Source organism: Halichoerus grypus, chromosome 1 (genome assembly GCF_964656455.1).
Source record: "Halichoerus grypus chromosome 1, mHalGry1.hap1.1, whole genome shotgun sequence".
In the NCBI taxonomy this organism is placed as follows: Eukaryota; Metazoa; Chordata; class Mammalia; order Carnivora; family Phocidae; genus Halichoerus; species Halichoerus grypus.
In genome coordinates, this window is record NC_135712.1 from 105,343,531 (window position 1) to 105,357,207 (window position 13,677).

The 13,677-nt window shown below is 41.1% G+C and overlaps 1 long non-coding RNA gene across 3 annotated transcripts; it reads left to right on the top strand.

Annotated features, from left to right (window-relative positions):
• Positions 1 to 1,509: 1,509 nt before the first annotated feature.
• Positions 1,510 to 4,760, top strand: LOC118554652 (uncharacterized). 3 transcript variants are annotated; one of them, XR_004926571.2, is made up of 3 exons: positions 1,510 to 1,703; positions 1,827 to 2,028; positions 4,543 to 4,760. It is a non-coding gene; the product is annotated as an uncharacterized LOC118554652 (long non-coding RNA). The 3 variants fall into 3 exon arrangements; XR_004926570.2 differs by having other exon boundaries at positions 1,843 to 2,028; XR_013446805.1 differs by lacking the exon at positions 1,510 to 1,703 and having other exon boundaries at positions 1,718 to 2,028.
• Positions 4,761 to 13,677: the final 8,917 nt, after the last annotated feature.

The following is a 13,677-nucleotide window of genomic DNA, read 5'->3' on the forward strand; positions in this document are numbered from 1 at the left end:
CTTAACCAACTTAGCCACCCAGGCGCTCCACCTATTTTTATAAATAGAGTTTTATTGGAACCAGGGCCAGGATTAGGCAAAAAATGAGTGAGACAGGATTATGCAAATGCAGCATCAAATCCTGTCTGTATTTCAATTTTTATTATTTCAAATCATGGATTTTTTTTCCCATTAATCCTGGCTTCTAAAAATTTTGCCATAGATCTAAATTCCAACCTATCTCCCACTCCCATCAATCCTGGCCAAATCATCCTATATTAACAGCATCAGCTGGTGTTTAGTGCACAAAGCTGACCACACCCCACTGGTGTTTTCTTTCCTCCTTCTTAGAGATGTTTCTGTGTTGTCCTGTTTTTTTCCAGCTCACAGTTGGGTTAATCCCACCACAGATTGTCATTTTCTTATTCATATGTATGTAGTTCTTTTTTTCTTTCTTTTTTTTAAGATTTATTTATTTGAGAGAGAGAGAGAGAGTGGAGGAGGGAGGGGCAGAGGGAGAGAATCTCAAGCAGGCTCCTCACTGAGCGCAGAGCCCCACGCAGGGCTCGATCTCATGACCCTAAGACCATGACCTACCTGAGCCACCCAGGGAACCCAGTTATTTTTCAACATCCTTTTCTTCCTCTCTTCAAATTACCAGGGTGAATTTTGACTTAGAATATTTAAAAAATAACTCATTTGGAAGTGAAAGAAAGCAAAGTAAAAAACCTTCTGGGGCTGGGGGGGCGGGGAACTGTCAACAGGGTGACAAGTTCCTTAGCTTTGATGGAGCTGGCTGTCTCCATTTGCAAAGTAGGTGGGTTCCATTGACCGATCTTTAGCTTTTCTTTCAGCTGTACAAATTTTGGGTGAGCGATTATACTACCTGAACTGCTAAAGGTCTTGAGAGTACGTGAAGCTTCAGGTAATCTATTTGTAAATTCAGTACTTGTATCTCACATGCGTGTGCACACACACACATGCAAACTCATTTTTTAAATTAGAGTACTACATTGTTGAAATGCATTTGTTTTAAATCCAAATATCTTATTTATTTAATGGCCTGTAAATGGCGACTATAGTATGTGTGATAAAAAATTCAGAACCATACCTGAAGAAGCTTACATCAGTAAAGAACCCAGACTACTGACAGAGCATTATCCTGTGTATATGTATTTAAAGCACATAAACAGATATACTTTAAAGAGGTTTTTTTAATTAAAAATGTTTATTGAGTAAGTGGAGACAGCTCAAAAGAAATATAAAAAATTGAAGGGCTTGCAGCTATGATACAGACACACTACAGATCATCTATATTCAATTCAGTTTTTTAAAAAGGCTGATCTTTGTTGGCAATATTTAATTTTAATATGGAAAATTCCTTGAATTTTGACAGCATGCCTGAGAATGTGCAAATTATGCGCACTCCCCATGGAAATGACCCTGTGACCCCTGCATTTTATTTAGGTCAGTGTGGGCAGCGGTGACCACCTCCTCCTCCTCTATGCAAATGCTGTTAAGAGAAGAAAACTGACCACAGCAACAGGAGCTGGGGATGGGGAAGTAGGAGAAGCTGAGAAGGGCAGCGAGCCAGGAAGGCCTGCCCTGGGGAGCCCACGGTGGTGTGGCAGCCCCGGAAAAGCCATTTTTAAATCGTCTGCATGCCTAGTGCAACAGGGTGGATCCCCCGAGCGACTGCATCCTTCCCCGACTCCAAGTTGGAGGTGAATGGTTTGTATTTACAGACAGTGTGCATTCACCAAGTTGATAGAGAATTAGAGTTTTCTCAGATGAGGGCTATTTAAGGTGATCTTATCTCCCCTGCTCTCTGTTTTGCCCCGCTCCAGTTCTCTCTCTACGCAGAATGATGCTGACTGAGCTTTCAGCACTCCAAAGCAATCACGTCACTTCTTCAAGAGGCCCCGGGGTTCCTGAATAAAGGGCAAGCCCTTAGCTTGACATGCAAGCCAAGCCCTGCTGTAAGCCGGTCCCTGCCTTCGGCTCTGGGTGCAGATCCCACCATGCATTTGGGGCTCCATGGTCTTCTATGTAAGTACTTTTCATTTTTTTATTAAGGTATAATATGCATCAAGTGAACTAATCGCAAGTGTACAACTTTATGATCTGTAGACATGTATCTATCCCTATGTAACCACACCTAGATCAAGAAGTAAAACAGTTTCCCCACCCCAGGTTCGGCCTGTTCTTCAGCTTTACATGAACAAAACTATACAGTATATATTACTTGATGGCTGTCCTCTTTCAGCGAAAATGCCTGTGAAATTCATCCATGTTGTGCATACATTTAGTTCATTCTTTTCCTTGCAGAGTAGTATTCTGCGGTATGAATGTATCACTATTTATCCCTTGTGTTGCTTCTTCTTCAAATTCCTCTCATGGCATTTAGGAGAGTAGAAAGTTTGAGGGAAAAGGCCCATGGAGGCCTAGCCACCGCCAGGGATGCAGTTTCCTGAGGCCTCAGGGGGGATGCGCTCCTGGTGTGGAATCTTACTGTTAGCCCCAGAGCCTCAGCAGCCTGTGCTGTGAGATTGTGCAGAGTGCCCCAGAGCAGCTACAGCCTCGGGACTTGGTGCGAAAGTCAGCACCCATTCCTTTATTTATAGTAAGAAATTCAACCGTCATATTTTCAGATGAATACATTTCATACATTTTTTAATCGTTCTGTAATATTTATGTAGGCTTTCTTCCAAGTTCCAAGGAACTATGAATACATTTAAATAATGAGTTGCACCCCAAAGATACAAATGTAGGGATCCAAAGGGGCACCTGCACCCCAATGTTTATAGCAGCAATGTCCACAATAGCCAGACTATGGAAAGAGCCAAGATGTCCATCGACAGATGAATGGATAAAGAAGATGTGGTATATACATACAATGGAATATTATGCGGCCATCAAAAAAATGAAATCTTGCCATTTGCAACGACGTGGATGGAACTAGAGGGTATTATGCTGAGCGAAATAAGTCAATCAGAAAGACATGTATCATATGATCTCACTGATATGAGGAATTTGAGAAACAAGACAGAGCATCATAGGGTAACGGAGGGAAAAATGAAACAAGACCAAACTGGAGAGGGAGACAAACCATAAGAGACTCTTAATCTCAGGAAACAAACTGAGGGTTGCTGGAGTGGTGGGGGGGTGGGAGGGATGGGGTGGCTTGATGATGGACATTGGGGAGGGTATGTGCTATGGTGAGCACTGTGAATTGTGTAAGACTGATGAATCACAGACCTGTACCTCTGAAACAAATAATACATTATATGTTAAAAAAAAAGAAGAAGATAGCAGAAGGGAAAAATGAAGGGGGTGAAATCGGAGGGGGTGACGAACCATGAGAGACTATGGACTCTGAGAAACAAACTGAGGGTTCTAGAGGGGAGGGGGTGGGGGGATGGGTTAGCCTGGTGATGGGTATTAAAGAGGGCACGTACTGAATGGAGCACTGGGTGTTATACGCAAACAATGAATCATGGAACACTACATCAAAAACTAATGATGTAATGTATGGTGATTAACATAATAAAATAAAATTATTAAAAAAAATACAGTTGGCAAAGGAGCAGGGGAAAAAAAGAGACACAGAAAGAAATTCTGTGTCAGGGAAAGGGATATTTTATGTGTAGGAACTACAGAAGGCAATAAGATGCTGGGTAGTATTTCTCCATCGTTCGAAGGAATGTCATAAAATGTGTTACTCATTAAAGGAGCCAAACACTTTTAGATACCTCATTCATGTGTTATCTTTAAATAAATCTGAAGCTGGTGAAAAAAAAATAATGAGTTGCACAATATCTTGGTAAATATACTGTTGGAATTTACAAATGAGGAATTTGGGGCAAATGGAAGAACTAAAGCTAGCCAAGGCAAACATATAAGGGAAAAACCATCAACTTTAATCATATCTCTGCTCTGGTTCTCCTTGTGCCCAGGAGGCAGGGCAGACAAGGGGTTAAGGCTGCAGGCTCCCGGGCCAGAGGGCGTGGGTTCGAATAGTGCTCTGCTCCTACCTCTGTGACCTTGGGTGAGTTATACTGCCTCTCCGTGCCTCAGCTATGCCACCTAGAAGAATGGGATGATAATAGGAGTTCAATAAGCTGACTGAGGCAGAGTGATTTGAACAATGCTGGCACGTAGCAAGCAATTAAAAAATGTTAAAAAGGCCAGCTGTTATTTTTGTCTTGGATTCCGTAGTTACTTTCCTCATTCTCAGAAAATTAGATCACATTTAGTTATTACTAACTACTGAGGCCTCTGTTTGAAGTCGTGATGATGAAATGATCATTTTTAAATACCTGAGAGACAGGTATTTCCAGAGAAGAATCAGGGTTGGCTATACTCAACACATACTCTTTTGGTGGCAACTATAAGGAGATTAAAAAAAAAAAAAAAAAAGACCAAACATTAGTCAAAGCATCCCAAGGTGATTAAAATCTTATGAATAAATATCCCAAGGTTATTAAAATGTTTTAAATAAATATATTGTGTTAGGGACACTGGTTTATGTAATCTGTTCTGCTTTTGCTTTTTACGATACAGTTCTAGAAGAGCGGGGAATCTGAAGCATGCTTAAAGTTGAAGCCTCTTCTGGGATGTTGCTAAGGAAAATCCACAATCCAGGATTGCTAATTAAAATTAATTCTACTTATGTGCATAAATTAAGTCCTAATGAGGTGAGAAACTGTGGTAAAATAATTAAAGATTGAAAATATCTTCCCTGAATAAAAATGAAGCCAGGGAGGCTTTTATACTCTCAATTCTATTGTTTTCTCTTTAACTGCAGTTGAATAAAAAGAAAGCAGCTCTGAGGACAGGGAGATGGAAAATCAAAACAAAATCTTTTATGTAATTAGCTTATACAATCAAGGCAGGGCAAATAGAACACCTGTGAATGATAGAGAATGAAGTCTTTGTAGGCATTGAAAGATAAGGCACTCATGGGCTTTTTAGCTCAAGTCCAGTCCAGAAGTAAGAGACGAGTGCCCAGGAGAGGATTTTTATTCCAAGCCAGAATGACGTGAATATGAAAAGTTAAGGATTATTGTCAGAAGCACCAAATTATGTTATTATATATATCTTACAAAGAGTACTCTTAAAGAATAACTTGTATTTGAGATCTACTCTTTAATGAAAATAAGTATTATAGATAAAATAGTAGAGAGAGAGAGAGAGAGAAATATTGAAAAAGAGAGAAAGATCCAGGAAGTCTGAATATTTCTCTGTGTTGGATTTTCAAAAACATGAGCGGCCCAACAGGACTTCCTGGAAAAGGCAAATTCCAGGTTGCTAGTTCTTGGTTAAGATTCCCTGTTAAATGCAATGAGGGGGTGCAGGGGGTCTCCTGGAATCAGAGATCACAGTCTGGGGACCACCTAACTGAAACCTGCCTGCGACCCCATTTTTGGTGATCAAACCCTAACTCTCAAAAAGACGTTACACTAAATAAATTACAATTTCTGGCTTCTCTCACAAACCCTGACATTCTGGCAACACCGGGGCAGCATTTCTGGCTCCCAACAGTTGGCAGTACCTGAGTAGTAACCACTCCTCTGCAGTTCACCACAGTGCTTTGGGTTGGCTCCTGCCCTGCCCTGGACGTTTCTGAGGCCTCACTCTTGCCAAGGGTATCTGTGTTGGTTGGAGGTGTGTTATGGGTGAGGGAAAGGAAGACCTTTGGAAAATCAAGGCAAATATACCTGTGTCTGTTGGGAAGCAAACAGATGGGAATATTGTGGGATCCCTTTGGGGACCCTGATGGACAGGTCTTTGCTCCACAGGTAAGATGGCACCAGTCACTACTCAAGTCACGTCAGGATATAAATATTTGGATAACTACCTTCAGGCTGAACTTTTACAGAGCAGAGGACCCAGTCTCATTCACCATTGTGTCCCCAGTTTGGCACAGTGTGTGGCAACAAAGTTGGTGCTTAATAAATATTTACTGAATTAATACAAAGCCAGATGACTGTAATATTCTCCATCCTCTAAATTGATCAAGTTGAAAAGTGAAAAAGTAAATTGAAAAAGTACTTGCTTTTTTAAAGACAGTAATTCAATTCTCTGGGTATCATCTCCCCACCATACATGAAAATCTCTCTTCATTCTATTGACTCTTAGGACCCTCAGGAAGTTCACCTCCTACTAACCAGCAAACTAGGTGAAAACATTATTGGGCCACTTCCAGAGTCACTTCTAGTGCTTAAAATGAGCTTCAGAGAAAATGAGCCAAGAGTGTACCAACTGACAACCAGCTGTGCCACAGGTGGGAACACGGGAGATTTGTCACTTGCATAGCTGAGTAATATATAGTGTTTAAATCAGGGCACACTGGCTTCCACAAACTCAATGAATCATTCCTGTGTGAACCAGCTGATTTCACTTTGTTAAAAGGAAACTGTTTTTCAGTGTTCCAACATACCTGGCCAGATTTTCCCCAGGATAATGATGAGCAAATGTTGGCTGTTTATAAACCCTGCTCGTGAACCAGGAATTCCAAACTCAAAAGCCTACAGGGCCAGGCAGGTAATGGACATGAGTGAAACTTGCTGAGACCGTCAAGTGGGACAGCCACTCCTCTACTACAAATAGCTGAAGTGAATGCAAAAATCTAGGTCCAGTGTTGCCAAGTCTTCCCATTTTTCAAGAGAAGTCAGGTATCTGCTCTTATATGGACATTTCCAAATTAGACAACAACAGAAAAGCCAGGCCAGATTGAGCCTAAGCCCTCAGGTTTCTGGAATCTACTGTTTAGACAGATAGAGAATAAAGTTCCCCTTTGAAGGCACCTAAGGCACCTTGATGGTCTGTGGTCTGTGACTAACAGCAGATCTCCCCCTCCACTAACTCAAAGGGCCCTGGGACCCTCTGAAAAAGAAACCTTGGTTTTATTGTTTGTTTTTTCTTGGATTTATTCTTAATGGGGTGCTTTGGAATCTTTACGATAGATAGATGGATAGATAGATGGATGGGTAGATAGATAGATATGTATTTATCTCACAGAGTACTTCTGTGGGAATACATTAGTAATTTCAACTTGAGAGAACAACGTAACTCCCCTAAAGGCAGCTGAAACCATTGTACACATTAGCATGCGTATGCATGTGTGTGTATTTCTTTTACCATAGGTAATTGATATTTGTTTTAAGAATGTTTTTTATTCCAAATTGTGTTTTAGTAGGGTTTTTTTTTTTTTTTTTTTTGGTCTTCATCAAATAACCATGGGACGGAAGTGCATCCCTTGCCCAGAGCTGTTTTGTTTTGAATGCGGGGAAGGAAATGGGAAAACGTTTCAGGCTTTGATCCCTGGACCAGATTACTTTCTGACTCACAATGAGGCCATAGAGAGGACATGTGAATAGAACAAGCACTGAGAACCTGCACTGGCCAAAGCCAAGCAATGGTTTAGGTCCCTCTAGCTTGATAGATTCTGTTTTATAGCAATGATGAAAATAAGGACAATGATATTACTTTCTTTTGGCCTGTGTCTTATTTTGTGGGGAAAAAAAATTATGACTAAAACTTGAACCAATTCTGATTTTTACATTTTCATTTGTAAAGTGGAGATATTAGTAGCTACCTTACAGGATTTTTGTGAACATTGATAAATTTAACATCTGCAAAATACCTACAAGAGTACCCAGTGCATAGAACTGAAGAGGTAGTAGGTAGCGTTATTGCTATTACTTTATATTTTCATTTATGCTTTCTAACCTTGCCTCTCCAAGTGTGATCTGGCACCAGCAGCGTCAGCATCCCCTGGGTGCTCGTTAAAAATGCAGGATCTCAGGGGCACCAGGGTGGCTCAGTAGATTAAGCATCTGCCTTCGGCCCAGGTCATGATCCCAGGGTCATAGGATCGAGCACCGTGTCAGGCTCCCTGCTCGTGGGGAGCCTGCTTCTCCCTCTCCCCACTCCCCCTGCTTGTGTTCCCTCTCTCGCTGTGTCTCTCTCTGTCAAATAAATAAATAAAATCTTTAAAAAAAAAAAGCAGGATCTCAGACACCACTGTACACCTACCAGCTTAGTCCAATTAGGAATGCTATAACAAATTACCATAGACTGCATGGCTTAAACGGCAAATACTTATTTCTCACAGCTCTGAAGTCTGGAAGCCTGAGCTAGGGTGCCAGCCAGTCATGCTCTTGGTGATGTCGTCTTCCTGGTTTATAGGGCTATCTTCTCGCTGTGTCCTCACTTGGTGGAAAGAGCACAAGCTCACTCTCTGGCCTCTTCTTATAAGATCACTAATCCCATTCAGGAGGCTCCACCCTCAGCACCTCTCAAAGTCCTAACCTCCAAACACTATTACACTGGGGATTCCATTTCAACATAGGAGTTGGTGGTGGGGCGGGGGGTGGAGACACGAACATTCATATTTATTTGATCAAATCTGCATTTTTAGCAAGATCACATGTGATCTGTGTGACCAGTCAAACTGAAGGAAGCACAACTTTATAAAATGTACTTTGTATTTCAAACTTTTCATATTTTGAACTTCCTCAAATAGTGTTCTAAAACTTGAATTCTTTTGTACCATCTATATAATATTTGCTGTATCTGTGATCTATCTGCACCATTACTTACTTAATATTTTCTTTGACTAGTCTTCATTTTAAAAAAAGATTTTAGCCTGCTTCTAAACAATGATATAATGGGTTTATATCCTAGTTATATTTATTTCTAATATATTTTGAAATAAATAATTAACTGTTAAGTTAAAAATGTCCCTCGTGTATCACTAAAAGCAACCCGGGTATTTCTGGCGCAGACACACCACCTTTTGGGCATCACTCTCCCAGGGGGACTCACTATTTATAAGAAGTTTGTGTTAAGTGATTTAGTAAAGTGAAGACTCTTTTTCTGATATGAATAATACTCCCTGGTTTTTCTGTTTTGTCATTTCAAACTGCATGGTGTGACAAACAAGATTTTACCGGTCTGATAGACCACTTTCTAGCATGTATCTAGGCCCTTCTTTCTTTCTTTTTCTTTCTTTTTAAGATTTTATTTATTTGTTTGACAGAGAGAGAGAGCATGAGCAGCAGAGGGAGAGGGAGGTGCAGACTCCCCATGGAACAAGGTGTCCAATGTAGGACTCAATCCCAGGACCCTGGGATCATGACCTAAGCTGAAGGCAGACGCTTAACTGACTGAGCCACCCACGTGTCCCTGGGCCCTTCTTTCTTAATTTCAACATCAGTTCAGCCACCACTTCATACCAGGCCTTGTGTTGGCATGGAAGACAAAGTTGAGAACAGTACCCCTTCCCTAGGGTCCTGCCATTATAAATGTAGTGGAATATGACAAAGGTGATAGTAAAGCAATGCTCAGGATGTTATGCAAGCACAGAGCAAAGCGCCTGGCCCAGCCATGGAGTCCAAGCAAGTCTTCCAGGCAAGAGGTAGAGCCTTAGTTCAAACCCAAAGGATTGGCAAGGGACAGATAGGAGGGCATGCTAAAAAAAAAAAAAAAAAAAAAAGGATATAGTGTGGGCAAAGCTACAGACCAAGAAACAGTAAGGCAAATCTCTCAAAATCTCAGTTTCTTCATTTGTAGTGTAAAATAGGAAGGGTACTTATTAAGTTATATAGAACAAAAATGCTAAGGTATACGTTTATCTGTGAGAATTATGGATCTGCCTATTCAGAAATAAATACACACACAGAGAGAGGTCGTGCCAAGTACTAGCTATAATCCCACTCCTACTTATATACCCAAGGGACATGAAAACATATGTCCGCACATATTCATAGCATCACAATTCACAATAGCCAAAAAGGAGAAACAGCCCCAATGTCCATCAACTGATGAATGGATAAATAAAATGTGGCCTATCTCTACAATGCAATATTATTTGGCTATTAAAAGAAATGAAGTATTGATGCATGCCACAACATGTATGAAACTTGAAACCTACTAAGTGAGAGAGGCCAGAAACAAATGGTCACATATTGTATGATTCCATTTACATGAAATGTCCAGAATGGGCAATATATAGTCAATAGATTCTTATAGATCTATAAACCTAGAAAGATAGAAAGTAGGCTCGTGGTTGCCTAGGGCTGGAGGTGGGTGGGTGTGGCAAGTGATTGCTAATGGGTCCTGGCTTTCTTTTTGGGGTGATGAAATGTTCTCAGATTGATTGTGGCGATGGTTGTACAATTTCCTGAATATGCCATAAACCATGGGATTGTACACTTTAAATGTTTGAATGATATGGTATGCGAATTATATCTTAATAAAGCTATTATTTTTTAAAAAATAAAAACCGTCTCATAGCATAAACCAGGCCCAGTTCTAAGTGCTCTATATATGTTAACTATTTAATCCTTACACTAGCCAATGAGATAGGTAACATGATGGTCTCCCATCAGACAGGGGAGTGCCAGTAAGTGGTAGGGCTGTGATGTGAACCCAGGAGGCTGGCTCTGGCACACTTTATTTTTAATTATTATTTTTTAAATATTTTATTTATTTATTTGACAGAGAGACAGAACCAGAGAGCACAAGCGGTGGGAATGGCAGAGGAGAGGGAGAAGCAGGCTCTGCACTGAGCAGTGAGCCCGATGTGGGACTCGATCCCAGATCCCTGGGATCATGACCTGAGCCAAAGGCAGATGCTGAACCATCTAAGCCACCCAGGCACTCCACACCTTCACACTTTAATTTCCACTCTACACTGCTCTAGTTTGGGAGCCATTCAAAGCTCCAATTTTCAACTCAGATAAACATGGGTTCTGATCTCGGCCCCATCGCTTCCCAGCCAAATGATCCTGGGCAAGTTACTGAAGTTAGTTTCCTCATGTGTTAAATGGAGATAATAGAGCCTCCCTCATAGGACTGGAGTCTAGCACAGGGACTATCTGTTGTCAGCTGGGAGTCCTTCTTTCATGCAGTATTGTCATAGGTTTAAGGACTGAAAAGCACTACGCACACCGCAGCAGCAGGCTGACTGACAGCATAGAGACAGCAAGAGTCAGCTTATTATTTCTGCAAGTACGGAATTTTGTTTTCCACATAGAAATGGCCTGGTAAACCAGTGGCCTGGCATTCTACCTATTACATAACATAACTTAAAATTAAAGGTTCAAATGAGGAGAAAAATAGTTGCCACAGGCCCTGAACATTTGAAATGTTAGGGATTTGCTTTTTATTGCATGAAAACAAGAAGTGTGGGACAGAGAAAGAAATGTGTCACTTCCCCAGCACTGACCTGCAAGGGCAGAGTGACCTTACACTAGAAGAAAAATGCCAGTAATTTCCAAACTAATTTAATTTTAAATTTCTGGATTTGGTTTTTTTTTTTTTTTTTAATTTCATCTGGTAAAGACATACTTATTCTTGGAAGAAAAAAAAAAGCAACAACATTAGTGATAAATGAAGTTATATAAGCTTTGCTGGCAAACGCACACAGCACAGCGCTACAGAGCTCATTTGCAAGGCAAGGAAGCAAATCAAAGTTCACCACAGCTCTCTCAGTGCCCAGAATGTTTCTTTGAGCAGTTTGTGACTGGAATTTGTTTGCTTTCGGGTTGCTTTTTTTTTTGTGAGGCAGGCGGGTGGGGGGGGGGGTCAGTTTGCTACAGTGTGATTCAGTCTCTCCTTTCATCTCCTATAACTTTCCTACTAACATGTAAGAAACCACTCCTCAACCCAAATTTCGACACTGTGGGAGATGTACCACCATCCTATCTGGTGTTCAGATCATCTTTGACCCCTCCTTTTCTCTCCCATGTGCGATCCATGCATACAGTCAGTAGGCTTCCTGCAAGGTTTATCCGGAGTCTTTTCACTTCTTTCTGACTCCTTTGCCACTACTCATCCAAACCACCTCCAGCTCCTGCCTGGGCCACTGTGATAGTCTTCTGGTGTTCCCTCCGTCTCCGCTCCGCTCCCCATAGTTGGTCCTCCACAGAGGGACCGGAGGGCTCTTTTAAAAATACAGGTCAATCTGCCTAAAACCTACCAAAAGTCAAAATCTAAACATACAGTTGGAATATGAAACGGTGTTCAACATCATTAATCTTCGGGGAAAGTAAAAGTAAAGCTACAATGAGATATGACTATACATATATAGTCAATATGTAAATAATAAATAAATAAATCTTTTATTTATTAATAAATAAATAAATAAATAAAATCTTTAAAAAAAAAAAAAGAAGTTCAAGAGTAAGAAAAACAACTTTGCAGTGATAGAAGGCCAGCTAGAGATTAGTGGGACTGTATCTTTGCTAGGGACTGGGGTTGAGGAACTGCGAAGTGGCATGAGGGAAACTTCTGAGGTTTGGAAATGTTCTGTATCTCGAACTGGGTGGTTGTTTCATGAGGGGTGTGTGTGTGTGTTGTCAAGTTGTACACTTTTCTATGCATCTTACAATGTTATTTTATTTCAGTTTTAAAAAGCCAGTGGCATGCGAGTGCCATAACAACCGAATCTACATGTGATGTCACGGTCTGCCTCCTGCTCTCCTTTCCTCACCTCATCCTTCCTTCCCCCTGTTCTTTAGGCTTTTGTCACACCTACTTTCTCGTTTTTCCTCAACATGCCACTCCCCATCCATGATTCCATTTTATTTTCTTCATACCCCCTGCCATTTGAAATTATTTTATTTGATTACTTATTTATATCCTGCTTTCCTCCCCCAGAATGTCAGCTACATGAGGGTGGGGTCCTTGACTATTTTATTCACTCTCTATCCCCAGTGCCTATAACAGGGCAAGTGTAGGAACTCAGATATTTGTTGTATGAATTCATGATGTGATCTTCAAACATTTGTGGAAAGTTACACTTCTGAGTGTGTGCAATATCTTGATATTCTTTTTTTTATCTTTTTTTTAAGATTTTATTTATTTATTTGACAGAGAGAGACAGAGCAAGAGAGGGGAACACAAGCAGGGGGAGTGGGAGAGGGAGAAGCAGGTTCCCCACTGAGCAGGGAGCCCGATGTGGCGCTTGATCCCAGGACCCTGGGATCATGACCTGAGCTGAAGGCAGACGCTTAACGACTGAGCCACCCAGACGCCCCAATATCTTGATATTCTTAACAATGTCTCAGATGAAAGACAGCGATTATGGCCATTTTGTAAATACCATATTGACCAATTTATTCATTTATGTACTCTATAAATATGTATTAAATGTTCATTAGAAGCAAGGTTGATTTAGCTAGTATTGTCTGGTGGTGCAATGAGGGATTAGTGAGAGAGAATTAAAAATACAGGAGACAGGTGTAAGAATTGAGGGACTACATCTGAAAGCTGGCCTAGGGGCAGAAGAAGAGCATTGTTTCAAGTGAAGCTGAGAGGAAAATGTGAGTGGGGATAGAGATGAATTTATTGGTGAGGAAGTGAAAATTGTTGATGGCTTCTATATCCCCTGAAGTAAGAGGTGGGGTCATGAGCTGAAAAAGAGAAGGGTAGGAGTAGGCAAGGGAGCTTAAGAAACTGCAGTGGTTTCGAGTTCTTCACACTCAGGGCACATGTTGTTCAGCATATAAGCACCTGCTTGCCTCTCCCAGGTGGAGGATTCACAGGACGGTGAGGTGGTAAGGCAAGGAGTGAGGGAGCTGTGGGACTTTATAAGCAGTGTGGGGAGGCAGGAAAGGAGGTGAAAGGCTGTGGAGCCGGGAGGAATTTGGAAAAAGGAAGAGATCGAATGGCTGTCATAACCTCTAG